The sequence below is a fragment of the Tachyglossus aculeatus genome, chromosome 11 (genome assembly GCF_015852505.1).
Source record: "Tachyglossus aculeatus isolate mTacAcu1 chromosome 11, mTacAcu1.pri, whole genome shotgun sequence".
In the NCBI taxonomy this organism is placed as follows: Eukaryota; Metazoa; Chordata; class Mammalia; order Monotremata; family Tachyglossidae; genus Tachyglossus; species Tachyglossus aculeatus.
Window position 1 is genome coordinate 12289738 of NC_052076.1, and position 27966 is coordinate 12317703.

At 46.1% G+C, this 27966-nt stretch overlaps 1 protein-coding gene across 3 annotated transcripts in view; it reads right to left on the bottom strand.

The window, feature by feature from the left end:
* FLI1 (Fli-1 proto-oncogene, ETS transcription factor) overlaps positions 1-27966 on the bottom strand; it is a 166110-nt gene that overhangs the window by 55321 nt on the left and 82823 nt on the right. The window lies entirely within an intron of this gene.

Sequence of the window (27966 nt, forward strand, 5' to 3'; positions counted from 1 at the left end):
GATCTTAGCCACATTTTACAGATGTGGAAACTGCTAGCCCCATGTGGGACAGGGATCATGTCCAGCCTAATTAACTTGTATCCACCCCAGTGATTAGAACAGTGTGTGACACATAGTAAGCGTTAAACAAATATCATTTAAAAAAAAAATCCCAGAGAGATGAAGACACTTTCCCATAAGCCAGGTCCTATAACTTGGGACTTCCCCAAGAAAATAGATGAGTAACTTATAGTATTTATCAAACTCTTACTACGTGCTAAGCACTAGGGCAGATACAGAAGGATCAGATAGGGTACTGTCCACCTTCCCCGTGGGGCTTCCAAACTAAGAGGGATGGAGAGTAAGGATCTTAGCCCCATTTTACAGATGGGAAAACTGAGCACCATGCGGGACATGGACTGTGTCTGACCACATTCATTTCCATCTATCCTAGCACTTACAACAGTGTTTGACCCATAGTAAGAGTTTAACAAATACCATTAAAAAAAATCCCACGAGAGGTGAAGTGACTTTCCCGAAGCCACCCAGCAAGTGTGTCTAAACCACTCCTCAAGATGCACTCCTCACCGTGCCTCGTTCTCGCCTTTCCCGCCGTCGACCCCCAGCCCACGTCGTCCCCCTGGCCTGGAATGCCCTCCCTCCCCACATCCGCCAAGCTAGCTCTCTTCCTCCCTTCAAGGCCCGAGAGCTCACCTCCTCCAGGAGGCCTTCCCAGACTGAGTCCCTCTTTCCTCTCCCCCTCCTCCCCCTCTCCATCCCCTCTGCCTTACCTCCTTCCCTTCCCCACAGCACCTGCATATATGTATATATGTTTGTATGTATTTATTACTCTTTATTTATTTATTTTACTTGTACATATCTATTCTATTTATTTCATTTTGTTAATACGTTTTATTTTGTCCTCTGTCTCCCCCTTCTAGACTATGAGCCCACTGTTGGGTAGGGACCGTCTCTTAATTCCCAAGCGCTTAGTACAGTGCTCTGCACACAGTAAGCGCTCGATAAATATGATTGATTGATTGATTGATTGATTACTGTCCCCCTCTCTCTCCAGGCTTGACATCACCTTGCCTTGGGCAGGAGAGGCAGTATGGCTTCTGTGGTTTAATAAACGGGCTAGGACCCGTTTGTGGCCCTTGAGACTGGCTTTCGGTCCCATTTCTGCTCATTCAGCGCTTCCTTTCACGAGGATTAAATTTAACCTGTGGTTGGGGGGTGAGGCATCCTTGAGATGAGACCTTAGAAAACGAAGAGTCATCATTTCTGCTCAGCCCTGGGGGATCCAATCAGTTAATCAATCAATTTGCAGAGTACTGTAATAAGTACTTGGGAGAATACAATACAGCAGAGATAAGCAGATGCGGTCCCTGCCACAAGTTTATAGTTCAGAGTGGGGGCAGACATTAATATAAATAAGTAATTTATAACATATAATCTAACGATATGTACATAAGTGCTGTGGATTTGAAGGTGAAATGAATGTCAAATGTCCGAAGGTCACAGATCCAAGTGCATAGGTGATGCAGAAGGGAAAGGGGGTGGGGATGGGGGCTTAATTCGGGAATGCCTCTTCAATGAGAAGTGTCATTAATAAAGCTTTGAAGGTGGGGAGAGTGGTGGTCTGGTGTATATGAAGAGGATGGGAGTTCCAGGCTATGGGGAGGAAGTGAGAAAGGGGTTGTTGGTGAGACAGATGAGACTGGGGCACAGTGAGTAAGCTGACGCTAGTGGATTGAACTGTGAGGGCTGAGCTGTAATAGGAAATCATTGAGGTTAGGTAGAAGGGGAGACAAGAATCTTTTGGGCATCATAAGAGAAATTCTGGGCTTAGTTTTTGATGGGGTTCAGCACTTGGGGAGACCCTTCCTAGAGATTGTACCAAACAACCAGCTGCCCTTAGAACCCTCATATTAGAGAGCATCTTCTTAGTGCTTTGCACATAGTAAGCGCTTAATAAATGCCATCATTATTATTATTATTCATTCATTCAGTTCATTCAATCATATTTATTGAGCGCTTACTGTGTGCAGAGTACTGTACTAAGCACATGGGGAAGTACAATACAGCAATAAGGAGAGACAATCTCTGCCCACAAGGAGCTCACAGTCTAGAGGTGAAGCAGATGTGGCCAGTGTGGTCTAATGGAGAGAGCCTGGGCCTGAGAGTTAGAAGCACCTGGGTTCTGATCCCAGTTCTGCCAATCACTTCCTGTGTGACATTGGTTGAGTCACTTAACTTCTCTGTGCCTCAGCTTTCTCCAGTGTAAAATGGGGATACCTGTTCTCCCTCCTATTTAGATTGGGAACCCCCTGCCAGACAGGGACTGTGTTCGATCTAATTAACTCGTACTTTCCCCAATGCTTAGAACAGTGTTTGTCAAATAGTAAGCACTTAAAAAATACCATGAAAATAGCCAGCCCGGTCATGAATCTGCTGTGTGGCCTTATGCAAATCATTTACCCTGTAGACTGGAAGCTCATTGTGAGCAAGGAACATGTCTACCAACTCCCTTGTACTCTCCCAAGTGCTTAGTACAAAGCTCTGCACACACAGAAAGTGCTCAACAAATACCACTGATCGATTGATTGATTGATTCAGCAGAGAAGAGGGGAAGTCAGCAGAGAAGAGGGGAAGTCATGTCACATTTATAGAGAGTACTGAGGGCCTCCAGAAAGAAAGGCAGTTTCTCTTCCAAGCATTCTCACTTTCCGCTGTAATTTTACCCCTGGCCTTAGGTAAGTCACTAAATCCCTGAGAATTAGGAGGAAGAATATCCTGAATTTCTCTAGAGTTTTCATTTATTTTACATCATGACTTCTGGGTGGTTTCCTCTGATGATAAGTTCCTGCAGGGCAGAAAAACCTACCTAGGACTTCTGTTGTACTCTCCCAGGTACTTTAGAACAGTATTTTGTACACAGGCAGTGCTCAAACAATATCAATCAAACTTTCCCTCATAATGGAATTTGGGGGGTGGTAGCTCTCTCTGACCCCTCCCCCAGCAACCAGCCCTGTGCCACACCCCCAGTTACCTCTTAGGGGCCACAGCCTGGCGGGCTGTCTCTGGCAAACGATTTATGCAGCTCTGCTCCCCTGTTGCAGGCAGGGAACGTGTCTGTTATATTGTTGTAGCGTACTTTCCCAAGCACTTAGTACAGTGCTTTGCAAACAGTAAGTGCTCAATAAATATGATTGACTGACTGACCGACTCCTCCCAGGACAGCAAAGTGTCGGGTAGCCTAACAGGAATTCTCTCCACTATGATCTTAGCTCCAATCAGCACTCCCTCCCCTCTCTTCCAAAAGCTCCTCTTCTCCATTGCTCAATGCAGCTACTTTTCAGCGCAGCTAGTTTTCCAATGCAGCCCAAATACGCCAGATACTCAGACAGCAGCCCCATCAGGGTTCTCCGAACCAGCTCCCAAAGCAACCCCAAGAGGGGACCTCCCACCTTGGGGGGATTTTGTGTCCATGCATTGTTTCCCGGTTTTCAGAGGGGACTACCTTTCCAGCGTCTGCTGGAAGCCTGCCTGAGTTCCTCAGAGGAAGGCTGTTCTGGAGATATTTCCAGCTGGGACCAGAGCAGGAAGTGCTGGAAATCATGCCAGGAAGTCTGTTTCCAGGCCAGAGAGGGATGGATGTCACAGATTAGCCGGAGAATGCAGGTTGGGCATTGTTAAACCGGCTTCCAAAGATGAGATAGAACATTAAAGACTCAAGGACCCCCAACCGAGAGAGCAATTGTCATGGTCTAGAGACCAGCAGGACCTTCACCCCCACACTCCTCCCTTATCCCTCATTGAGTATGCACCCCCAAAAGCCCAGACAAATGCACAGAGATTATGGTGAGCAGGTCACACCCTCCCGAACCCTCCTTGTGGGCAGGAAATTTTTCTGTTTATTGTTATATTGTACTCTCTCAACCACTTAGTACAAGGCTTTGCATGCAGTAAGCACTCAATAAATACAATGCAATGAATAAATGAATGAATGAACCCCAACGTTTCTTAGTTTTACCTAGGGATTTTGGAAGTTCTGGACAAACAAAGGGGGAGGCAAGTTTAAGGTGGAAATTCTGGATGGATTTTGGTCAGGATCAAATGAAGGTTGGAATGCTACTAAAAAATTCAGCTCCAATATGAAGTCTTCCCAGGCTAACTTTGACCTTGGACAGCATTTAATGGCTGACAGACCACCACTGTCCCCATCTTCAAAGCCCTAGTAAAACCACCCCTCCTCCAAGAAACCTTCCCTGACTAATCTCTAATTTCCCCACACTATTTTCCCTCCCTCTTCGGTCACCTATGCACATGGGGCTGTACTCCTTAAGCACTTGAATACTCACCCCAAATCCTACAGCATTTATATATGAAACCTTATCCTCTACCATTTCCCCCATCTGTAATTTATTTTAACACCTTGACTTAACTGTAAGCTTCTTGTGGGCAGGGATTGTGTCTACCAAGTCTATTATACTCTCCCAAGCTCTTAGTACCATGCTAAGCATACTGCAAACATTCATAAAGTACCACTGACCAATCGATTGTTTTAGGACTCTGCAAATCTCTGAAACTGATTTAATGTTGTTTTGTGTCACTGGTGCTTGCCTTATCTTATTATGAGTAGGTGTTTTTATCCTACCTCCCTCATTAGATTACAAACTCCTTGTGGGCAGGGACCTTGGTTTCTCCTTCCTCTGGAATTCCCCCCCAGCACCAGGCCAAATCTGCTTTTCTTGTTCTGTGGTGACTCCTAAAGGCTGACAGGGACAGGGGTTGGGGATGAAAGGGCAGTGTTTATTTCTAAACATTTGAGGTTTTTGTAATCTGGATAAGCAACACAGACCTCACCAAAGAGACAGCCTCTGGGAAGATTTCCCAGCCCCCACTTCCACCCTCTTGTGGCCCCATGACACCAGTGCCTCTCTAGTCCTGGTAAGCCAGACTGGCCCCCCAGCTAGGAAATGCCATATTATAAATTCTTTATTTTTATTAGTGTCTGTCTCCCCCTCTAGACTATAAACTCACTGTGGGCAGGGGACGTGTCTACCAACTCTGCCTAGTGAATAGTGCCCGGGTCTGGGAGTCAGAAGGTTCTGGGTTCTAATTCCAGCTCCATCACTTGTTCGCTGTGTGACCAAGCAAGTCACTTCATTTCTCTTTGCCTTGGTTACCTCATCTGAAAAATGGGGATTAAGATTGAGAGCTCCAAGTGCGACAGGATTTGTGTCTAACCTGATGATCTTGTAGCTACCCTAGCACTCAGTACAGTGCCTGGCACACTGTCAGTGCTTAAGAAGCAGTGTGGGTCAGTGGAAAGAGATCGGGCTCGGGAGTCAGAGGTCATGGGTTCTAATCCCGGCTCTGTCACTTGTCAGCTGTGTGACTTGCCCTTCACTTCTCTGTGCCTCAGTTCCCTCATCTATAAAATGGGGATGAAGACTGTGAGCCCCACGTGGAACAACCTGATCACCTTATATCCCCTCCGTGCTTAGAACAGTGCTTCGCACATAGTAAGTGCTTAAGAAATGCCATTATTGTTATTACTATGATTATTATTAATAACAAATGCCATTAAAAAGAAACAAAAAAACCCTCCGTTATACTGAACCCAAGCACTAATACAGTGCTCGGCACACAGTAAGTGCTCAGTGAATACCATTGATGATGATGAGAGGAGGGTAGGTGGGTGGTAGATTGGGGTTTCCCCTCCCCAGGAACCAAGCCAGTAGGATTGAGCACTCAGCCTGCTTTAGATAGGGTTCAGAGAGGGTTTTCCACCCCTGCGAAGTGGGGTGGGGGCATCTGGGTGGCCAGTAGTAGCAGCACCCTCAGCTCTCTGGGACAGGCTGGTTGTGCTTGAATCAGTTTCCCGGCAGCAGATGACCCCACCCCATCTTTTGGCCCTGGCCCCAGGAGGCTTAACTTTTATCTACCCCAGTGCTTAGTACAGTTTCTGGCATGTAGTAAGTGCTTAACAAATGCCATAAAAAAAGAAGATGCTTTCCTCCTTCTCCATTCCTCATCCTCCTTTTCCACCCAACCACCCTCTCCTTCTCCCAGGTCCAGCTGGCCGCCCCAGCCACGGGGCAGATATAACATGCCACATTTTGGTCACTCTATGGCAAGCAGAATATGGTGTGGTCATTGGAATTGGATGTCCAAGTGACCTTTAAAGGAACCCAGCTGTCCTCTGGCTGTTTTGGGATGTCCTGGGTTGGGGCCCAGAAAAGTCAGTTGGCTCTCTCCCCTGGTTCCCACCAGAGGACATCCTAAGCTACCCTCAAGCACCCTCCAGCTCAGCCTGGGATCTCCAAAATAATAATAATAATGGCATTTGCTAAGAGCTTACTATGTGTCAAGCACTGTTCTAAGCACTGAGGGAGATACAAGGTAAACAGGCTGTCCCATGTGGGGCTTACAGTCTTTACAGATGAGGTAACTGAGGCACAGAGAAGTTAAGTGACTTGCCCAAAGTCACACAGCTGACAAGAACCCACAATCTCTGACGTCTAAGCCCATGCTCTTTCCACTGAGCCATGCTGCTTCTCTGACTGGGGCATGGACTGTAGTGGCCTTGATTTTCCCTGAAGGAACCAGGGAGAAGCAGCATGGCCCAGTGGCTAGAGCACAGGCCTGGGAGTCAGAAGGACCTGGGTTCTATTCTTGGCTCTGGCACTTGTCTGCTGTGTGACCTTGAGCAAGTCACTTAACTTCTCTGGGCCTCAGTTCCCTCATCTGTAAAATAGAGATTAAGACTTTGAGTCCCATGTAGGACAGGGACTGTGTCCAACCTGGTTACCTTGCATTTACCTCAGTGCTTAAAACAGTGCTCGACGCATAGTAAGCGCTTAACAAATACCATTATTATTATTATTTTGGAGATCCAATACCATTATCATCATCACCACGGGGCTCAGAGGGGGGTCCTCTGCAGCCCCTCTGCAGCTCCAACCGTGTGCTTCAGAGCTGTAAAGTGGTGACAGTGCACAATTGCAATCACCAGGTCTGCAGCGGGCTCGCAGACAGCCTGCCTCCGCGTGTGGAAAGAGGCCCCGAGCTGGAGTTTCATTTTATTAGTTTCACTTCGAACATTTTGAGAACTAGAGGGAGGTGCCGAGGGAAGTTCCCTGACTGTCCCTCTCAGGGTGACCCTGACTAGTGGCCCAGCTGCCTCCCCGTCTTGCAGTAGAGCTCCAATAATAACCACTGTGGTTTCTGCTTAGTGCTTACTACGTACTAAGCATTGTACTAAGCCATGGGGTAGAGATAAGACAATCAGGTCAGGCATAGTCCTTGACCTACATGGGGCTCAGAGTCTGAGGAAGAGGAAGAAGAGGAAACTGAGACAGAGAGAAGTGATGTGACTTGCCCAGAGTCACACAACAAGCAAATGACAGGGCTGAGTTTAGAACCCAGGTCTTCTGCCTCCCAGCGCTGTGCTCTGTCAAGAGCCCTTGTGGCACCATGGGCATGGTTCAGGGCCATGTTCTACTGGGTGCCCTGCTGGGGGGGGGAGGGGGGGGCAGGACAGTACCTCCCCCCTGCAGTGCCAACTGTCCAGAAATGGCCCTACAACCTAGACAGGAATTCTCTGTTCTGGTTGGTAAAACGACCCCTGCTGTGCATGTCCCGGAGTCCTGGCTCTGTCCCCTGCCATCCGGAAAATCTTTTATTTACCTGCCTGCTGAGCCCATCTGAAAGGGGCCACTTGTGGACTCCAAACACCCAAGCTTGCTACACTCTGGCCCAGCAGCTCCACCCGCCCCCTCCAAGAAGGAAGCCACCCACTCCCACTGCTCCTGCTGTGAGGAGAACCTCCCCTGCCACGCTTTCCGGATCCCTCACAAGCTCCAGCACATTCAGCCTCCTCCATCCTGCTAAACCTGCGACCACCCAGATTAATTATGGGGAAGCATGGGCAAAATAATTGGTCACCAGCATCCTTCTGCAACACCAAACTTGGGGAGAGCCTTGGGGCCAAAGGAGATTAATAGGGTGACTTTGTACAGACTAAACACTTCCCAACCCCATGCCCCATCTGCTCCCCCTCTCTTTTCCCCTTCAATCATGCAGGGACTGGTCAGTCTGCCCGGCTCTTGGCGAAGAGCAAGCGGGTGGGAGGGGATTCAAAAGAACTAGCAGCAGTGGCAATCTCTGCTGTCTCCGATCGTTGTCTTAAGTCTGGCTAGACCAGACCTGATACCAGAGTCCTAAGTTTATTTCTTTGGCAAATACAGTACAGGCAAGATCACCCCAGGGAACCCAGTTGCTCCAACTTTGATCACATTCTTTGCATAATGTCCAGAGTCTCTTCTGTGGCAGCCAGATACTGGGGGCGAATCGAAGCCTCTGCTGCCAATCAGAGAAGCAGCACGGCCTAATGGAGAGAGCACAGGCCTGGGAGTCAGAAGGACCTGGGTTCTAATCATGGCTCTGCCACTTGTCTGCTGTGCGGTCTTGGGCAAGTCGCTTCACTTCTCTGGGCCTCAGTTATCTCATCCGTAAAATGGGGATTTAGGCTGAGCCCCATGTGGGACATGGACTGTGTCTACCCTCACTAGTTTGTATGAACCCCTTAGTGCTTAGTGCACTGCCTGGCACATGGTAAGCATTTAACAAATACTACATAACAAATCACCCTTAACCTTAAAGAAGCCAATAAGATCTGCAGCTATGGTGGATAAGTATCAGTCAATCAATAAGTAGTATTTCTTGTATACCTACTGAGTGCAGACCTCTGTCTTGAGTGCCTACTGTAATAGAGAAGTGGCATAGAAGAGTGGAAGAGTACCAGTCTGGAAGCTAAAGGTCCCAGGTTTGAGTCTGAGCTCTGCCACCTGCCTAGTGTGTGACCAAGGGTGAGTCACTTAATCTCTTTGACCTCAGTTTCCTCACCTGCAAAAGGGGGATAATCATACCTGCCTTTCTACCTACCTCTCAGGTTTACTGTGAGGGCAAAAATGAGGTAATAAACTCTTATTTTGGAAATTAAATTGTTATCCAAAACCAAGGGTTTATTCTTGGGTGCTTACTGTTAACCAAGTTCTGTACTAACCTTGGGAAAGAGTACAGTTAACTAAAAGACACGGTCTTTGCCCTCAAAATGTTTACGGTCCAAGGCAGCAGGTGGGAGGGGGGTGGTTTACTAACAGACAAATATTTGGAGGAGAAAGAAACAGAGATTTGATTGTTGACAGCAGATGCATTGTAAGATTAAACAGCAGACCCTGCAACTTGTTATAGTCTATCTAGGGTGGATTTTCTGGACATTTCTGGATCCTCAGAATGGATAATTGAGGAGTGACTGTCTTGTAGCTTTGTCTGAGATCATAGTTCACGCCACCCTGAGGACAAAGGGTTCTGAGAAAATTCCTGGTTGGCAGGACAACCTGTTGATTGCATCGCTCCCTTGATTCATGGCAGGGGAAATCATCATGTGGCAAACAGAGCCTGGATCCTTGGCACAGATGGGTTTGAGGAGCCTTTCAGAACAGAAGGATCTGGAGGGTGGAGAAACATCAGGGATTCCTCTTGGAGAGGATAGGGAGAGCTAGCTAGGGATTGGTGGATCTGTAGGAGTTATAGGTCTTTTGGCTCACTCCCTAGGAGGGGGGTGGTGATGTGACATGGTCCTGGGTTCAGGAGGTGCAGAATGGGGTTCACAGCCCTAGCACCCCAACCGTTTTTGCCTCTGGGGACAAAACTTGTTGACCTTGGCCCAGGATGCAGAATATCTTCACGTGTAGTTGCACCTGGGCCTGAGACCTCCAGCCTAAAGCTTCTGCTTGAAATTTTTCATAGATGATTGAAATCATACTGGAAAGCCTTTTCTCATAAGATTTCATCCTGATTGGTGCAAGCATCTGCATGATTGACAGCTGCCGCTCAGGGAGAGACAGTAGGAATGGGACACCTATAATAGTTTACCCTCTTATCCCACAAGCCTGTTGAGAAAATTAGATAAAAACAGTTTCAGGAGCAATGGGGAGATCTCACCAGAGTGGAGAAGCAGAAATGGGTAGCAGCTTTATGCATGCCCTTTAATAATCTCAGAGCACTTTCCAGTGTGACCTAGTAGAAAGACCATAGGACTGGGAGTCCTGAGGTTTCCTGGATAACGTTGGGCGAACCATTTAAGCTTTCTGTGTCTCTATTTCTTTGTGGAAATATCATGGGCTTGGGAGTCAGACTTTGTGGGTTCTAATCCCGGCTCTCCCACTTATTAGCTGTGTGACTTTGGGCAAGTCACTTAACTTCTGTGGGCCTCAGTTACCTCATCTATAAAATGGGGGTTAAGACTGTGAGCCTCTCATGGGACAACCTGATAATCTTGTATTTCCCCAGAGCTTAGAATAGTGCTTAGCACATATTAAGCACTTAAAAAATGCCATTATTATTATTATTATTATGTGGATAAGCTACTTGCTCCCAGGACCCTATTCAATCTCCAGTCTGATTATCACGCACCTATCATGCACCAGCGCTTAGAACAGGGCTTTGCACATGGTAAGTGCTTAATAAATGCCATCATTATTATTATTATCTCACTGCTCAGTAATCAGTCAATCAGTTAATCAATCAATGGTATCTATTGATTTCTTATTGTATAACAGAAAACTCTCCTAAGGGCTTGGGAGAGTACAATACAGCGGAGCTGGCAGGAACATTTCCTGTCCACGATGAGTTTGGAGTCTAGCATACAGAGTAAGAGTAAGAGCTTAATAACTACTATTATTGTTACTTTTAGTTTTTCTCAACACCATCTAATTTACCCTTACAACCATGCCCTGAGGAAGGATTTATGGGCCTTCTTCCCAAGGAGGGAAACTGATTTGTTTAAGTTCACAGTGATTCAGAGTCAGAGCTGGGACCAAGACAAGGGCTTGCTTATGTTTACACTTTTCTCTGTTATGACCCCTGTCTGAAAGAATCCCAAGAACCTGCTAGAGCTTGGTGAGAAATGAAAAAATCTCAAAACTCCCCTTTAGTCCCAAAGGGTTCTTGAGAAGTAGCACTGTCTAGTGGAAAGAGCACAGGCCTGGGACTCAGAGGGCCTGGATTCTAATCCTGGCTTGGCCACTTGTCAGCTGTGTGACCTTGGGCAAGTCACTTCTCTTCTCTGTGCTTCATTTTCCTTATCTGTAAAATGGGGATTCAGTTCCTGTTCTCTTCCCTACTTAGACTGTGAGCCCAATTTGGGATAGAGACTGTGCCCAAACTAATTATCTTGTTATCTACCCAGTGCTTAGTACACTGCTTGGCTTAGAGTAAATGCTTAATAAATATTATTATCATTATTATCATTATTCTTCGATCTAAGCCTACAATCATGTCCGAGAGCCCTTCCCCTCCTGATTTCTAAGACCAATTTACTGGACATAGTCTTCCCAGGTCCCCTTAAAAGAGTTTGAGGATGCCTTCTATAATGCATGACTCACAAGATGAAATCATTTCCTCACCCTATTCTCCCCATTTCAGCATCTCTTCGGCTCTTGGATTTGTACTCCTAAAACACTTCGATACTCACCCCTACCCCCACAGCACTTATGTACTTATATATTCTGCTGTAATTTATTTTAATGTCAGTCTCCCCAACTAGATTGTAAGCTCCTTGAAGGCAGTAATCGTATCTACCAACTCCCAATCCCAGAGTACAAGTTCTCTGCACACAATAAGCACACAATAGTTACAATTAATTGATTGATTGATAATACATGACTCAGAGAGGTGAACGGAAGAGTTCCTTGAAGCTGGACTCACCATCCTGAGTCCATGAAGGCATTTTCTTTAATGGGCTTTAATAAATTGAGGGGATGAGCAGAAAGCAGTTCAGAGGGTCACTGAGCCCATAAAGGCCTGGGGAGACGTGAGCTGTAACACAGTCCAGAACGGTTGCCTATTAGGGCTTTCTCTAGTTCTCCTTTGGGTATCTACCTTGCTTGTTGACTCTGAATTTTCAAAGTCACTTCTCACCACAACCACATTGAAAGGGCATTGCAAAAGATCAAAGTTTAACTCTCTTCCACAAAGTAATCTTTACTGCGGGAAAAAAAATCCTGAATATGGAAGTGAGCTTGCAGCTGGCCTTAAGGTTACCAGAACCTCCAGAAGGGGGTTTTGATTCTGAGAATTTCACTTTCTGTTTTTCTTAACATCAGGCTGACCATTCTCCCTGGTGCCTTCCACCCTCAATCCTGTTCCCACCCCAATGGCCACGGATGGACCAGGAGGAGGATACCGTAGTCTTCCAAGAAGAAGCCAGCTGACTGGGGTGTCACAGCCAGGTCTACACCAGCCAAGGGAAGTTGGGGAGCATGCAATTACCTGGGTCATTTGACAGACCAAAATAAAAGCTTTGCTGGTGACATGGGGTGATGGCAAGAGCCGGAGACTGATTTCCAGGCAGCAGTGAGGGGACACAGATTGAGCAGGGAGATACCGTCATAGAGAGAAATTGCCTTCTTTAGCCTCCCTGACATATACGTCAACACTTTCTGTCTTTGCTTCTCTCTTTCCTGTCACTCACAGTCAACGCTTCAATGATATCCTAGAAGCAACTGATGGGCATTCATGTCTCTGAAGAAGGCTGGTGGAAGAGGGAGGGGCCAGAGTTGTGAACTGACCTATATCCTAATGGGTGGCTGACTTGGGAACCCAAAGCATTCTGGGAGAGAACCCTCTTTTGTTTTCCTAGGCTGTTCCTCCTGCACAGTTGCACAACTACAGAACAGAGACTGCTGGGAAGGGCAGCTAATGAGGCTTCTACCAAACTATTCCCAAACCTCCATCCACGATTTGACTGCTAGAGATGGAAGTTCTGGAACTAGAACCTTTGGGCTGGTGTGAACACCGTCACTGGTGGTCTGGACTAGGCCCCATCTCAGGAAGAGGAACGTCAGAAGCTCAAGAGAAAGTCGTTTGACTTCCTGTTCCCCTGAAAGTGAGAGGTCCCTAGAGATTCCTCAGGAAGTCTGTGGGGGTGTAGGCCTGTGGTCACCCTGGATCTTAGCTGGGGTCTAAGTTTAACTCTCAGAAGAGAATTGGGGGTGTGTGTGTGTGCGTGAAGGAGAAGGGGAAGTGGTGAAGAAGCTGAAGGAGAAAGCCCCAAAGCATGCTAGGAGAAATCTCTGACAAGTCCTTACCTGGATCCCTTGGCCCCCCATCAATGTTTTTGTAAGATATTTTGTAATATTTCATAATTCTCAGGGATTTTCCTTCCGGAACAGGCAATCTCAGGGAAATCTTTTTGGAAAAGCCTGAAAATGAACTTTACCTTTACAAAACAAAACAAACCCCACAAAAACTTGTACACCTTTCCCTGCTTTGTTCTCCTCCAGCCTGGAGCCCACAAAAGGCAAGGCCATTCTCTCACTGGGGGCTGACTGGCCCAGCCTCTTTCTAGATTGTAGCCCCTGAGGGGTCTCCAGACCCATACTCCAGGCTCCAAAAGATGTGAGTAAAGCCACCTGAGTTCTGTCAAGTTCTCTCTCCAGAAGTGGGAGCCTGGGAGTCAGAGGACTTGGGTTCTAATCCCAGCTCCACCACTTGTCTGGCCCTCTGACCTGTAAGCTTGTTGTGGGCAGGGAACATGTCTACTAACTCAGTTAAAGTGTACTTTCTGTGCTTAGCACAGTGCTCTGCACATAATGTGAGCAATGAATACATTTAATTGATTGATCAATTGATTGTCTCAGTTACCTCTACTGTAAAATGGGGATTAAGATTGTGAGTCCTGTGTGGGGCAGGGACTGTGTCCAACCCGATTATCTTGTATCTTATCTTGTACCCCAGAGCTTAGTACAGTGCCTGGAACACAACAAGGGCTTAATAAAAGACATTTAAAAATTTTTTAAAAAATTAAAGAAAGACTAGGACCGTTAGTTTGCTGTGTTTGAACAGCAAAACCACTGACCATCAGTCATGTTTCCAGAGGCAATGATCTTATCAGGCCATTTCCTCCTCTGACATGGTTTCCAGGGCAACTTGTGCCCTCACAATCACAGGAAGCCCATGAGGAAATATTTACAGGGCGTCTCCTTCCAAGCCCTCGCTCCAGCCCTAAGCCAGGAGCTCTCCAGGGGCAAGACAGCGCCAGCAAGGGGCCGGAAAAGGCTCGCTCTTGAATTTGCATGGACCAAAAATGAGAGTGTGCAAGAGATTCACTCTCCAAGACACTCTTGCTCATGGATGGAACCTCACCATTGGCCGCTCTATCTAGAATAAAGTACCTCATGCTCATGGATGGAATCTCACCAGCATGACCTAGTGGATTGAGCAGGGGCCTGGGAGTCAGAAGGTCATGGGTTCTAATCCCGGCTCAATCACTGGTCTGCCATGTGACCTTGGGCAAGTCACTTTGCTTCTCTGGACCTCAGCTACCACATCTGTTAAATGGGGATTGAGACCGTGAGCCCCATGTGGGACAGACATTGTGTTCAACCTGGTTTGCTTGTATTCACCTGAGCATGTAGTACAGTGGCTGGCACATAGTAAGCGCTTAACAAATAATGATAATAATGATGGTATTTGTTAAGTGCATACTATGTGCCAAGCACTGTTCTAAGCTCTGGGGAGATACAAGGTTATCAGGTTGTCCCAGATGGGGCTCATAGTCTTAATCCCCATTTTTACAGATGAGGTAACAGGCACAGAGAAGTTAAGTGACTTGCCCAAGTCATACAGCTGAGAAGTGGTGGAGCCGGGATTAGAACTCATGACCACTATACCACAATAAATACCACTATAATAATTATTATTAGTCTTATTATTGGCTGCTCCAACTCTGGAATTAAGGATAACTCCAGTAATGAATGCATATAGAGTCATTTCTGCTGGAACCTGGTAGATGTGTTCTTGAAGGATCCTTCCAGTTGTGGAAAAATCACATTACAGTAACTTTGCATTCAATGGGGATCAACTGGTTAGGGTCTACATGGTTGAGAGATTCCTCCATGACATCTATTTTGGATGCCCATTCCTATATCATTTTAATGTCTACCATTAGCAGAATGTTTTGCACGCTTGCCTCTCATTGCTCTTTTGCTGTATTAAATACTGTAAAGCTGACAAATCTCAAGGACTGACTGGCCCAGCTCAGTAAGGCTGAGTCAGAGAATAAGACATCTTTAATTGCTCCACAGACATGGGCACAACCATTTTTTCCTATACCAAATTTTTTTGCACAACTAGTCTATCATGTTATACCCAGAATGTATTGATGTGGTAATAAGTGTTCCCTAATTCTTCCTGTGGGTTATATACTCTAGTATATATTTAGATATATACTCTATATATACTCTCTATATATACTCTAAGTATATACTCTAAATATATACTCTAGGTATATATTTAGATATATCGACTAGACAGATGTCCTCTAGGCTGTACGTTTGTTGTGGGATGTGTCTGCCAATTCTGTTTTATTGTATTTTACCAAGCACATGGTACAGTGCTCTGCTCATAGTAAGGGCTCCATAAATACCATTAATGATGATGTTAATGATGATGATATTCAAATCATTTAATGAAAACCCAAGTGTTAGCAGACATGATGGAACCCCTCTGGTTCTGTTTGCATGGTATTTGCTTTTATTTGTAGTGGACTACGTGGATACTCTGCTTTGCTTCCTTAAGCCCAGCTGACCCCAGAGACTCAAGCCTCTATGTACAAGAGAACACTATATCTCCAATTTCCTGTTTTGTGGGCTCCTTTCCCTTCCCCACAGCTCCCCACATCTTTCAAGGAGTGAATTTTTGTGGTCAGCTAATGTTCGAGCTTCTCTTGTGGAATGGAACTGTCCCATTCTGGATGCCTAGAGTGGAAGATCCCTGTGGACAGGGAACATGTCTTATACTTTGGTAGAGTGTATTGCATTCCGTATGTACTCAGAAATATCACTACTATTACTTTCGAAGTGAAATCTTGGTTCCTGGCTGTATTTCTCTTCCTCCTCCTTTTCCCTCTCCTTTTACATTTCTTCCTTGCAGAGGTTATTTCTTTTTTAACTTTTCTCTGTTTCCCCTCCAGTGGTTCAGAGACAGATACCAGCACACTTCCATGACAAGATTTGTGCTCATTCTCTCTCTCTCTCTTGTTCACTCACTTCCCCTTTCTTTCAACCCAGAGCACTTAGTAAGTACATGTCAGGTACTTACCTGATGAGGGAGGAGGCAAAGGAAGGCGAGTGATAGAAGGAGGGGGAAAGAGAAGAATGAGGTAGAAGAAAAGACAAGGAAGGAAACAAGAACTAGTTGGAAAAAGAAGAGTATGGGGAAAAATGGTGATGTGGCAGTAGAATTAGTTATGGTATTTATGAAGAGGTTGCTATGTGCCAAGCCCATAGACAGATGGCAACGTAATGGATGAGACACAGTCTCTGTCCCACAAGGGGCTCACCACCTAGGTAGTAGTAGAGGAGGAGAGAAGTAGGGGTGGAGGAGCAGAAGAAAGGGCAGGAGACCTGGAGGGAAGAAGAGGAGGAGGGAAAGGAGGAGGAGAAAAGTAGGAGGAGGAAGAAGAGGAAGAGAAGGAGGAAGAGGGAGAGGAGAAAGAGGAAAAGAAGTAGGAGGAGAATTGCATTTCTATGAGTTTTTCTTTCCATTCAACCTGGCGAATGAAGGCTGTCTTTCTACTCATCCACTGTCTCCCCTTCTCATTCTTGCCCACTTATTCCAATCCTGGTCCCTCTCCCACTGGCCACAAGGGAAGGAGCCAGAGGTGAGCCCCTACCAAACCAGAGGAGAGCCAAGCTGCACAGTTCTCCTGGAACCTGATGCCTGATGCCAAGCATCAGGCTAAATCTCCAGCCCCCAACTGGTATCCCTATGGGCAGCCGGGCTCAAAGCCGCTAGGGCCTGGTTGGTCTGGATCCCCAGTGGACTCAGGGGCTGGAATCCAGCATACTGGCAACACTGCTGGCCCTGACCATCCTAGTGTCCATTCCCAGGCGGAATGGGGACTTTGAGAGCTAGTTCCGTTGCAGACGGCAGCCAATAAAAGCATCTTGGTAGGGTCACTCAGAGATATTTTCTTTGTAAATCTCGGTTGAGAGATTTGAACAGGAAAACCCAACTGAAACCACTGAAAATTCCTAGGGGTTTTTGACTGATCTGATTGCTCAGCAAAGGGCACCTATTGTTCTGATCTGGGAGGCTTGAGCAGGCCTGGGCTCACTCAGTGGGTTGCCTGTTGGTCTTTGGGGCCTGAGGTCACCGGCTCACAGGGCAGACTGGGAACTTTGCTGGACTCCCTGCCTGGGAGGAAAATGAAGGGAAATGAGCACGGGAAGCAGTGTGACCCAGTGGAAAAAGCATGGGCCTGGAAGTCAGAGGACCTGCGTTCAAATCCCAACTCCACTACTTGTCTGCTGTGTGACATTGGTCAAGTCACTTCACTTCTCTGGGCCTCAGTTACCTCATCTTTAAAATGGGGATTAAATCCTACTCCCTTGGACTTAGACTGTGAGCCCCATGTGAGGTAGGGACGTTTCCAACCTGATTAAACTGAATCAATCCCAGCACTTAGAAGAGTGTTTGGTGCACAGTAACTGCTTAACAAATACTACTATTACTATTATTATTTCAGCCAGGTGTGCTCCAGAATAAATACTTGGCACCTGATTGAAAATCCACTTCTCTGGTTCTGGGCAGTATGGCCTGGTGGGAAGAGCTTGGGATAAATTGTCCCAGGTTCTAATCGCAGCTCTTCCCTGGCCAGGCTGGGTGACCTTGGGCAAGTCAGTTAAGTTCTCTAGGCTGCAGGTTCTGCATCCAAAAAATGGGGATAAGATCCCTGCTCTCCCTCCGTCTTAGAGTCAGAGCTATGGTGGGGACAGGGACAGTGTCTGGTTGTATGATCTTGGATCAATCTAAACTTGGTGATTAGCACAGGGCTTGACACATCCTGTTGTTGGGTAGGGACTGTCTCTGTTGCCGAACTGTACTTTCCAAACACTTAGTACAGTGCTTTGCACATAGTAAGCTGCTCAAAAAATATGATTGAATGAATGAATGAATTAAAAGCACCATAAATATTGTAATTAAATAACTCAAGCTCTGACATGCTAGCTGTGTCTTCCTCTTTGCTGGCTCCACCCTCTTGAGCCGCAGGGAAATTCATGCTATTCCATGATTGCTGTTCAAGATGGACCCCGATAAGTTGTGGGGGCACATGAGGAAAAAGCTTGGTCTAGTGGAAAGAGCATGGGACTGGGAATCAGGTGAACTGGGTTCTAATCCTCTCTCCACCACGTACCTGTTGTGTGAGCTGGGCATGTCACTTAACTTCTCTGGGCCTCAGTTTCCTCATCTGTAAAATGGGGATTAAATACCTGCTCTCCCCTGTAAAATGTGAGTCTTGTGTGGGATAGGGATGGACGCCAGCACTTGGTACATAATTAATGCATTATTATTATTATTATTATTGTTATTATCATCATTATTATTACTATGTGGATGGTGGAGCTAATGTATCTAGCCTGCTGGGAGTGGGGGGCAGGTTGCAGGGAGGTGCAGCAGAGCAGCAGCTTAAGAAACAGCGCTTTGCACACAGTAAGTGCTCAATAAATACAATTGACTAAACGAACAGAACCACTCACTGGTACAGGAGTTCCATTTCTTAAACCAATCCTCCCTAAGACCAAGCCCTTGAGTCATTGGTCATTGGCCCTACTGAGAGCTCACCTACTCCAGGAGGCCGTCCCAGACTGAGCCCCTTCCTTCCTCTTCCCCTCGTCCCCCTCTCCATCCCCCCCATCTTACCTCCTTCCCTTCCCCACAGCACCTGTATATATGTATATATGTTTGTACATATTTATTACTCCATTTATTTATTTATTTATTTATTTATTTTACTTGTACATATCTATTCTATTTATTTTATTTTGTTACTATGTTTGGTTTTGTTCTCTGTCTCCCCCTTTTAGACTGTGAGCCCACTGTTGGGTAGGGACTGTCTCTATATGTTGCCAACTTGTACTTCCCAAGTGCTTAGTACAGTGCTCTGCACACAGTAAGTGCTCAATAAATACGATTTATGATGCTGATGATTGGTTCCACCTGATTTTCCTTGGCTGTACTGAGCAGGGCACTGTACCATTCAAATAGGGATCAGCAGGCCCCGAGTCAATAGCCTGGATCTTCCCCTCGCTATGGATGGTCTGGGCTGTTCCTTCTCCCTCTCCCTCTCATCCTTGAACAGAATCTACAAGGTCCATTGGTTGTTCTCAACGTTGAGAGAGACATGCTGGAACAAAGTAAAGCCTGCCTAGCTAGGATATTGATTCAGTGCTTTTTATGCACCAAACATTGTACCAATTGTTGGGGTATACACAAGACAGATTGGATACAGTTCCTGTCCCACACAGGACTCACAGTCTAAGAAGTAGGGAGAAGGGAGAATGTATGTCTTACCCCAATTTTACAGATGAGGAAACTTGAGGTCTGTATGGGTTACCCAAGGTCATTTTGCTTTCGAGAGGAGATTTCCCAGATCTTTCCTCTAGGTCCTTTTGACTACCTTGTCTTTCAAGGGATGGGTGAGTCCCCTATCAGTTGGGGGACTTTCTTGAATCTGTGAGCTCTGAGCCAAGTTGGGCTTCTGGATGGGTTTAGCTGAAAAGTCCCTCACCCCCTTTCATTTTAAATGTTCCCCTTGTACCGAAGATTCTGGGTACACTTAAGGAAAGTGTATTCTCTTTTCCCAGAAATCAAAATCAGAAGTCACTTTCTTAAAGAAAATTAACCTTAGCTGAGCCAGTCTAGCCAGGCTTTGAATACTTAGGAAGGATCGTTGTATCTTATTTAATTGCATATGTCAATTCTTGTGCATATCATAGTGCCTGACCCTTTACAAGTGCTTAATAAATATCATCATAATAATAATGATGGCATTTGTTAAGTGCTTACTATGTGCAAAGCACTGTTCTAAGTGCTGGGGAGGATACAAGGTGATCAAGTTGCCCCACGTGGGGCTCACAGTCTTTATCCCCATTTTACAGATGAGGTAAATGAGGCACAGAGAAGTTAAGTGACTTCCCGAAGTCACAGAGCTGACAATTGGCAGAGCAGGGATTTGAACCCATGACCTCTGACCCCGAAGCCCGGGCTCTTTCCACTGTGCCATGCTTCTTCTCATCAAACAACAAAGCCCTAAAGCAAAGTAAGCCTCTTAGCATTGTAACTCTGTTCACCTCAACACAGCTGAGTTAGTTGGGACAATGGAGGAGAATAGATGGCAACAGTATAGCCAAGCAGCTCAGATGCATGGAGAGCTGAATCTGGGAGAAGGAAAGGAGTGATGATAGAGAAAATATTTTCAGGGCACACACTGTTGTATTCTAGGTGAAAACTGAGAGTCAATAGAAGCAGATACACCATTCTGGCATATTGCAGTTGAGAAAGAAGTTGCTCTTATCTGGCAGAAACTTTGTGAAGATTGTGAGACAGAAAGACCAAAAGGAGAATATAAGGCACTATGGCAAATATATTATACATACACATCTGTTAATGTGTATAAAAGCTGACTCTTCTTCCAAAAGACAGTTATTCAGCCTTAGTAGTAGTAACTGTAGTAGTAATAGTATTTCTTGAACTCTTACAATATACAATGCATTATACTACATGAGTACGCAAGTTGGGTGGGTGGGGGGGGCATTTACCACCTGACCAAGTGCATACGCACCTTGTATTTTTTCTGTTGAGCTAAAGTTTCACAGATTCACATAAGCAGAGTTATAAAACTGATTTAACTCTCATACCTCTTCCTCCTTGTACTGTATATTGGTACAAGTAGTCTTCTGTGTATTTTTACTCTCACCTGCTTGTGATAAACATAATTAGTGCAATATCATCAGCCAGATTGAACTACAGAATGGAAACTTGAAATTTTGGTTAACTTGGCCTGTCAGACCAAGAATTAGTAGATCCTTCATTTTGGTCTCCGCTCTGTTCTGAGCAAAATCAATTTTGGCCTATGGCTAGAATGTGGGCCTGGTAATCGGAAAGACCTGTGTTCTAATCCCGGTGCCAGTTCCGCCACTTGGCTGCCGTGTGACCTCAGGAAAGTCACTTAACTTCTCTGTGCCTTAGTTATCTTATCTGTAAAATGGGGGGTGAGACCATGAGCCTCAAGTTGGACATGGTCTGGGTTCAGCCTAATTAGCTTGTATCTATCCCAGTGCTTCTTACAGTGCCTGGCACATAGTAAGCACTTAACAAATACCATTTTAATAGTCTCGGGAATATACCACATCAATGTATAAGAAAGGAAACAAAATGTCAAATTAGTTAAACCCAAGCGATCTCACGGTAAAAGGGAAAGCTACAGATCAAATAATTCAAGCAAAAAATAAAGAAATGGCATGATTTTGTATGGACGAAATTAGAAAAGTTGAATCCAGAAAGGACGGACAACTATGAGACATAAAAAGTAAAAAAGCAAAAACAATAATTTTTCACTTTTATCAGGTGAAAGAGGAGGAAAGAAAATGTAGAACCCTTGATAGACAGGAAGAGAAAGTTGATAACAGATGACTGTGAAAAGGCGGAGGCTTTCAATTTTTTTACACTTCTGCCTTTATGAAAAAGATCAAAGATGAACAGCTAACCAGAACAAGCTCCACTTGCGATAGAAGGTTGGAAAGCAAAACAGAATGGAGAAAGAAAAGTAAAAAATGTTTTCGAAATCTGGATGCATGTAAACCAGGATTTAACATGTTTGGGCCACTAATTTGAGTTAGGATTTTGGCAAACTTGGAGAAGGCAAAGGAAGTCTCCCCTATCTTCTCCACCCAAATGACTACCACCCTAGTTCTAGTTCCCGTCATCTCCCAATTAAGCTCCTGCATGAGTCTTTTCATTGGCCTCCCGGCCTCTAACCTCTCTCCTGGTCGACAGTACTGCCTGCTGCTTGGATCATCTTCCTAAAATACATGTCTCCACTCTTCAGAAACCTCCAGGAGTTGCCCATTTCCCTCTACATCAAGCAGAAATTCCTCAACATAGGATTCAAGGCTGTCCTCCTGCTTGCTCTTCAATCATTAAAAATAATTGCGGTATTTGTCAAGTGCTTACTATGTGCCAAGCACTGTACTAAACACTGGGGTGCAGCATGGCTCAGTGGAAAGAGCACGGACTTTGGAGTCAGAGGTCATGGGTTCAAATCCCGGCTTTGCCAATTGTCAGTTGTGTGACTTTGGGCAAGTCACTTAACTTCTCTGGGCGTCAGTTCCCTCATCTGTAAAATGGGGATTAAGACTGTGAGCCCCTGTGGGACAACCTGATCACCTCGTAACCTCCCCAGAGCTTAGAACAGTGCTTTGCACATAGTAAGTGCTTAATAAATGCTATTGTTATTATTATTATTACAAAATAATCAGGTCCCACATGGGGCTTACAGTCTAAGTAGAAGGGAGAACAAATACTGAATCCCCATGAGGCACAGAAAAGTTAAGCAACTTGACCTAGATCACACAGCAGACAAGCGGCAGAGTTGGGATTAGAACCCAGGTCCTCTTACTCCCAGGCTCATGCTATAGCCATTAGACCATACTCCTTCTCCTTGCATATCTGCTCCTTTTACAGACTACACCTCAGATCACCCTCACTACTTCTCCCAAGCCAGCCTTCTCACCGTGCCTCACTCTCAAAGAGGCATTTAAATTTCCCACGCTGTTACTAATTGTAAATAATTTTGGTCTGCCTCTCTTCCCCATTGAATTGTAAGCTCCTTGAGGACAGGGGCTGTGTCTCTTACTTGACGATACTGTCCCAAGCACTCCGCTCAATACCCTGGTTACAGTAGGCACTCAATACATACACACACCCTGTCCTTCTATAATGTAAGGTTGTCTATCTTGTGAAGTCTTGTGCTAAGGAAAACTTGCATTGCATTACTTGCTACAGTAATAATAATAATAATAATGGCATCTATTAAGTGCATACTATGTGCAAAGCACTGTTCTGAGCATTGGGGAGGTTACAAAGTGATCAGGTTGTCCCATGGGGGGCTCACAGTCTTAATCCCCATTTTACAGATGAGGTAACTGAGGCCCAGAGAAGTTAAGTGACTTGCTCAAAGTCACACAGCTGACAATTGGCGGAGCTGGGATTTGAACCCATGACCTCTGACTCCAAAGCCTGCGCTCTTTCCACTGAGCCATGCTGCTTCTCACCAACTCACTTATAGTGGACTGTCCCAAGAACTTAGTACGGTGCACTGCACGCAGTAAGGCCCAATAAATGCCACTGATTGATCACCCAGTCTGAGACTAGTAAAGGTGCACCAGAGGTTTCTTCAATAACACAGTCAATTGAGCCCAGAGAGATCAGTTTTGGTCAGAAGAACATTCCCTAATTCTCTAATCATACTCCAACCAAAACCGATTGAAAACGCACTTTGTAGCAGAACGGAACAGACTACGTACTGATAGATCTATTGTTCTGGAAAAGAGTGACCCTGAGTCCAGTATGCACAGTGATCAAAAGGTTACTAATGGTAATTACAGACCACTCAGTTTTGCATCAGCAGTTGGGAATTTACCAAAAAATTCATTCAATCTTTTGCCACTGCCTAGAGCCGAATCAGTGGATCACTCAATCAACAGTGTTTATTGATTGCTGACTGTGTGCTGAGCACTGTATTAAGTGTTCGGGAGAGTACAATGCAACAGAGTTAGTAGGCATGCTCCCTGCCCACAATGAGCTTACGGTTTAGAGGGAAGATACTAGAAAGCGACCGACCACGGCTACATAAAGAGCAAATGGTGTCAGACAAATTTAATTTCCTAGAATAACGGGTCATGTAGGCGATAGGGGAAGTAATTGATGTAATCTATCTCGACTTCAGTAAGACCTTTGAGTTGGCCCCACACAAACTTCTTATTGCCAAGCTAAGGAAGACCAGTTTACATTGCAGGACTCTCAACTGTAAGCTCACTGTGGGAAGAGAATGTGTCTGTCGTATTGTACTCTCCCAAGCACTCTGTATAGTGCCCTGCACACGGTAAGCGCTCAATAAGTACGATTGACTGACTGACTGGAATGCCTAGATGGTTCAGAGAGAGTGTCTACTGCTACCACCTCATCGCCTCATTTCCACCCGGAGGAAGGTGTCAAGTGATGCCTTATGAGTTCCTTCATTCATCATTTTTTAATGAATGAATTGTATGTGTTTATCAAGTAATCCATTGAATTAATTGAGCCCCTATCAATCTGTCAATCAATCAATTGTATTTATTGAGCACTTACTGTGTGAAGAGCACTGTACTAAGTGCTTGGGAGAGTACAACACAACAATATAACAGACACACTCCTTGCCCATAACAAGCTGATGGTCTGGGGGAGGAGACAGATATTAATATAAATAAATAAATTATGGCTATGCACATAAGTGCTGTGGGGATTGGGGCGGGGATGGTGAATAAAGGGAGCAAGTCAGGGTGACACAGAAGGGAGTGGGAAAAGAGGAAATGAGGGCTTAGTCAGGGAAGACCTCTTAGAGGAGATGTGCCTTTGATAAGGTTTTGAAGGTGGGGAAGGTAATTGTCTGTCAGATATGAAAATATCAGAACTGCTAGCAGGGTACTGAGCACCTGGGAGAGGACAGTGGCAGGAGAGACTGGGTCCCTGCCCTCAAGGAACTTACAGTCTAATGGGGGAGAAGACAGACACTAGGCCGCCCCAAGTAGCTGTAGGAGGAGCTAGCGCTGGCTTCAGGCTTTGGGACCTTCCCAGTTCCAGTCCCCCTCTAGACTTTAAGCTCTCTGTGGGCAGTGGATGTTTCTACCAACTCTGTTATACCGTACTCTCCCAAGCCCTTAGTACAGTGCTCTGCATGCAGCAAGTGCTCAATGAATACCAATGACTGATTGATTAAGTTGTTACATTTTGCTCCGACTGCATGCCCAGCAACAGAACAGCGACATGCACAACTTTTGGGGGAAATCCATTGGAAGCACTCCCCTCCCCCTCCATCCCCTCAGTCCTGGTCCCCTGCTCCCCCTACTTCTTATTCTGCAAGGTAGGGACCGGTCCAGTCTGATTATCTTCTATCTCCCCCAGTGCTTAGCTCAGTGTTTGGTGTTTAGTAAGTGTTTCACACTAATATGATCAACCCAGATCAGAGGTGGTGCTGGTTTGTATTTCGAACTGTGAATCCATGCCTTCATCTCCAGGTTCCCCCAAAGGATGCTGGGACCTTGGAATCTGCTCCTCCCTCAGGGCTGTGTGCCATGCGAGGAGCACCGTGTTCCATAGCTGGATAGCTGGGGACTCCTTCCCCTTTTCATGTTCTTGGTTTAACAACAGCGTTAGCATGAAAACCGGATCTTCAAGGCAGAAAGATTCATTTTGGCCTCCACTCCCTCGCTGCCGCCCCCTTCCACCCACCTCCTGTAGACGTAACCCCACCCCAAGTTGTAGTTCTCTGTTTTCAGTGGTACAAACATCTCCCTGGCAACCATCCTCCTCCTGCCTCCCACGATGAGAAAGCACCTCAGACCCCCTGACTTGCTCTGATCCTGGCAAGGGGCAGGGTGGAAGAGACCAAAGGTCAGAGACTCCTCCTCTTATCAGTGATCCTTCTTTGGGGTATTTGTTAAGCTCTGAGTCAGATACACGATAATCGGGTCGTTCACAGTCCCTGTCCCACATGGGGCTTGGTCTAGGGTGGGGAGAGAACAGCTGTTTAATCCTCAATTTACAGATGAGGAAACTGAAGCTCAGAGAAGTGAAGTAACTTGCCCTAGGTCACACAGCAGAGAAGTAGCAGAGTTGGGATTAGAATCCAGGTCCTCTGAAGCCCAGGCCCCATGCTCTTACCACTATGGCACACTGCTTTGGTACATATCCATGTCCAGACTCTCAATCAATCGATCAGTGGTATTTATGGAGCGCTTACTACGTGCACAGCACTGTTCTTTGCTCTTGGGAAAGTACAATCCAAGAGAATAAGCAGACATGTTCCCTGACCATAATGAATTTCTAGTTTAGGGGGGAGACAGACATTAATATGAAACAGCCATTAATGCAACTCTCCCATTTAGACGCTTGTTTTCCCATCCCTCATTCTTTGTCCTTTCTATCTTCAGATCTGTCTGCCTCCTCTTTCGATTGTCTCCTCTTTGAGGACAGGGAATGGGTATTTTATCCTTATTTGTGCAGTACTCTGCATTCAGGAGGAGCTCAGTGCATACTCTTGATCGACTGACTGATTGATGCTGAGGGTCTCAGGACCTGGGCCTCGAGCTGGAAGGAATTCTTCCACTCCATCTCCTCAAGGGATGATGGACTTGCTATGCTGAAATGTTAAAGAGCTGGGGGAAGAAAGAACATCAGGAGCAGAGCTGTTTCTAAACTTTACTGGAGTTGGGTGCGGGAGGTAATGCATTTACTCTTATGAGGTTAGTCCTCTGGTAGTCTTTATCGGCTCTACACATCTGGTTACACTGAGTCAATCTGATCTACCTCTCCTTCCCCACCCTTCCCCCACACAGTGTATCCGGTAGTTGTGGTGTCTATTAAGCCCTTGCTCTATGCAAAAGCAATGTGCTAAGCGCTGGACTAGATACCGATAATCAGATGGGACACAGTCCCTGATCCATACCAATCAATCAATCCATCAATGATACTTGCTGAGTGTCAACTATTTGCGAGTACTGTACTAAGCTCTTGGGAGAATACAATACAGATGAATTAACGGACACCTTCCCTGCCCATAATGAGCTTATAGCCCTTGGCCCAAGACAGAGGGAGAGTGGGAATCTTATCCTCATTTTGCAGATGAGGAAATTGAGGTCCGGAAAGACCGTGACTTGCCCAAAGTCTCACACACCAGGCCGGTGGTAAAGCCATGATTAGAACTGGGGTCTCCTAGTGCCAAGCTCTTTCTGCTAGACCCTGCTGCCTCCCCGCTGCCTCCATATATGTTCTCCTCCCACCCCAACCTCTGGCAGGGAGGGGTATGTGTGGAGGCCTCTTTCTGAAATCCCCAGGTCAGGACAAAATGCGCTTTGTTTTCCCGCTCTGTTATCTGGGCTCTGGGGACCTGGCTCAGTCGTCCAGCCCCACGTGGAGGCAAGACGCGGAGGGAGAACGTGGCGGGGTCTTGGAACCCTCAGACAGAGTCCTCCACTCCTCCTGCAAGAGGAAAATCCTGTCAGAATGGCTTAACGATCTTCTAATATTTCCATGCAATTAAGGCCCACATCTGTCTCCCAGCCCCCTGTTCTCCCTGGCTAATGCGCAGACATGAACCAAACAGTCTGTCTTGTCGATCGCAGAGGTAACAAAGGGCTCCATTCATAACCGGAGGCACTTGCCCCGTTTTTTTCAAAGTGAAATAGAGTTGTCGCTTTGAAAATAACCTGTGTGGCAAGCAAATGAAGGATTTTTCCCCCTTAATAAATCAACTTCAACAGCCCAATAAAAAACCCCTCCCCCTCGCTGCCCCAGTCCTCTCCTGGAGGCCCCAGCAGAGGGAGAATCCTCCAGAGCACGGGGAGAGGACCAAGGGGGCCTGGAAAAGAAGGGGAAGGACTGGTGGAGACCATGGGGAGACTAACTGTAAACTGCCCCTTGAACTTGGCTCACTCTTTCTCTCTCTCACTCTGTCTGTCTCTCTTTCACCACCTCTTTCTTTCTCTCTTCTCTCCCTCGCTCACTTTTCTTCCTTTCCTCCCTCTCTCCCTCACCCCCTCTCTCTTTTCCTCCTTCACTCCTTCTTCCTCCTTCCTTCCCTTCTTCCCTTTCTCCCTCCCTTACCCTTCTCTCTCTCTTTCTCTCTCACTCTTTTCTTCCCCCCGCCTTCCTCCCTATCTCCCTCCCTAACCCCCAACTCTCTTTATCTCTCTCACTCAATTCCTTCTTCCCTCCCTTTCTTCCTTTTCCCTTATCCTTCTTTCTCCCTGACTCCTTTTTTCCTTCCTCCCTTACCCCCCCCCCCCACCTCCCTTTCCTCCCTCCCTCCCT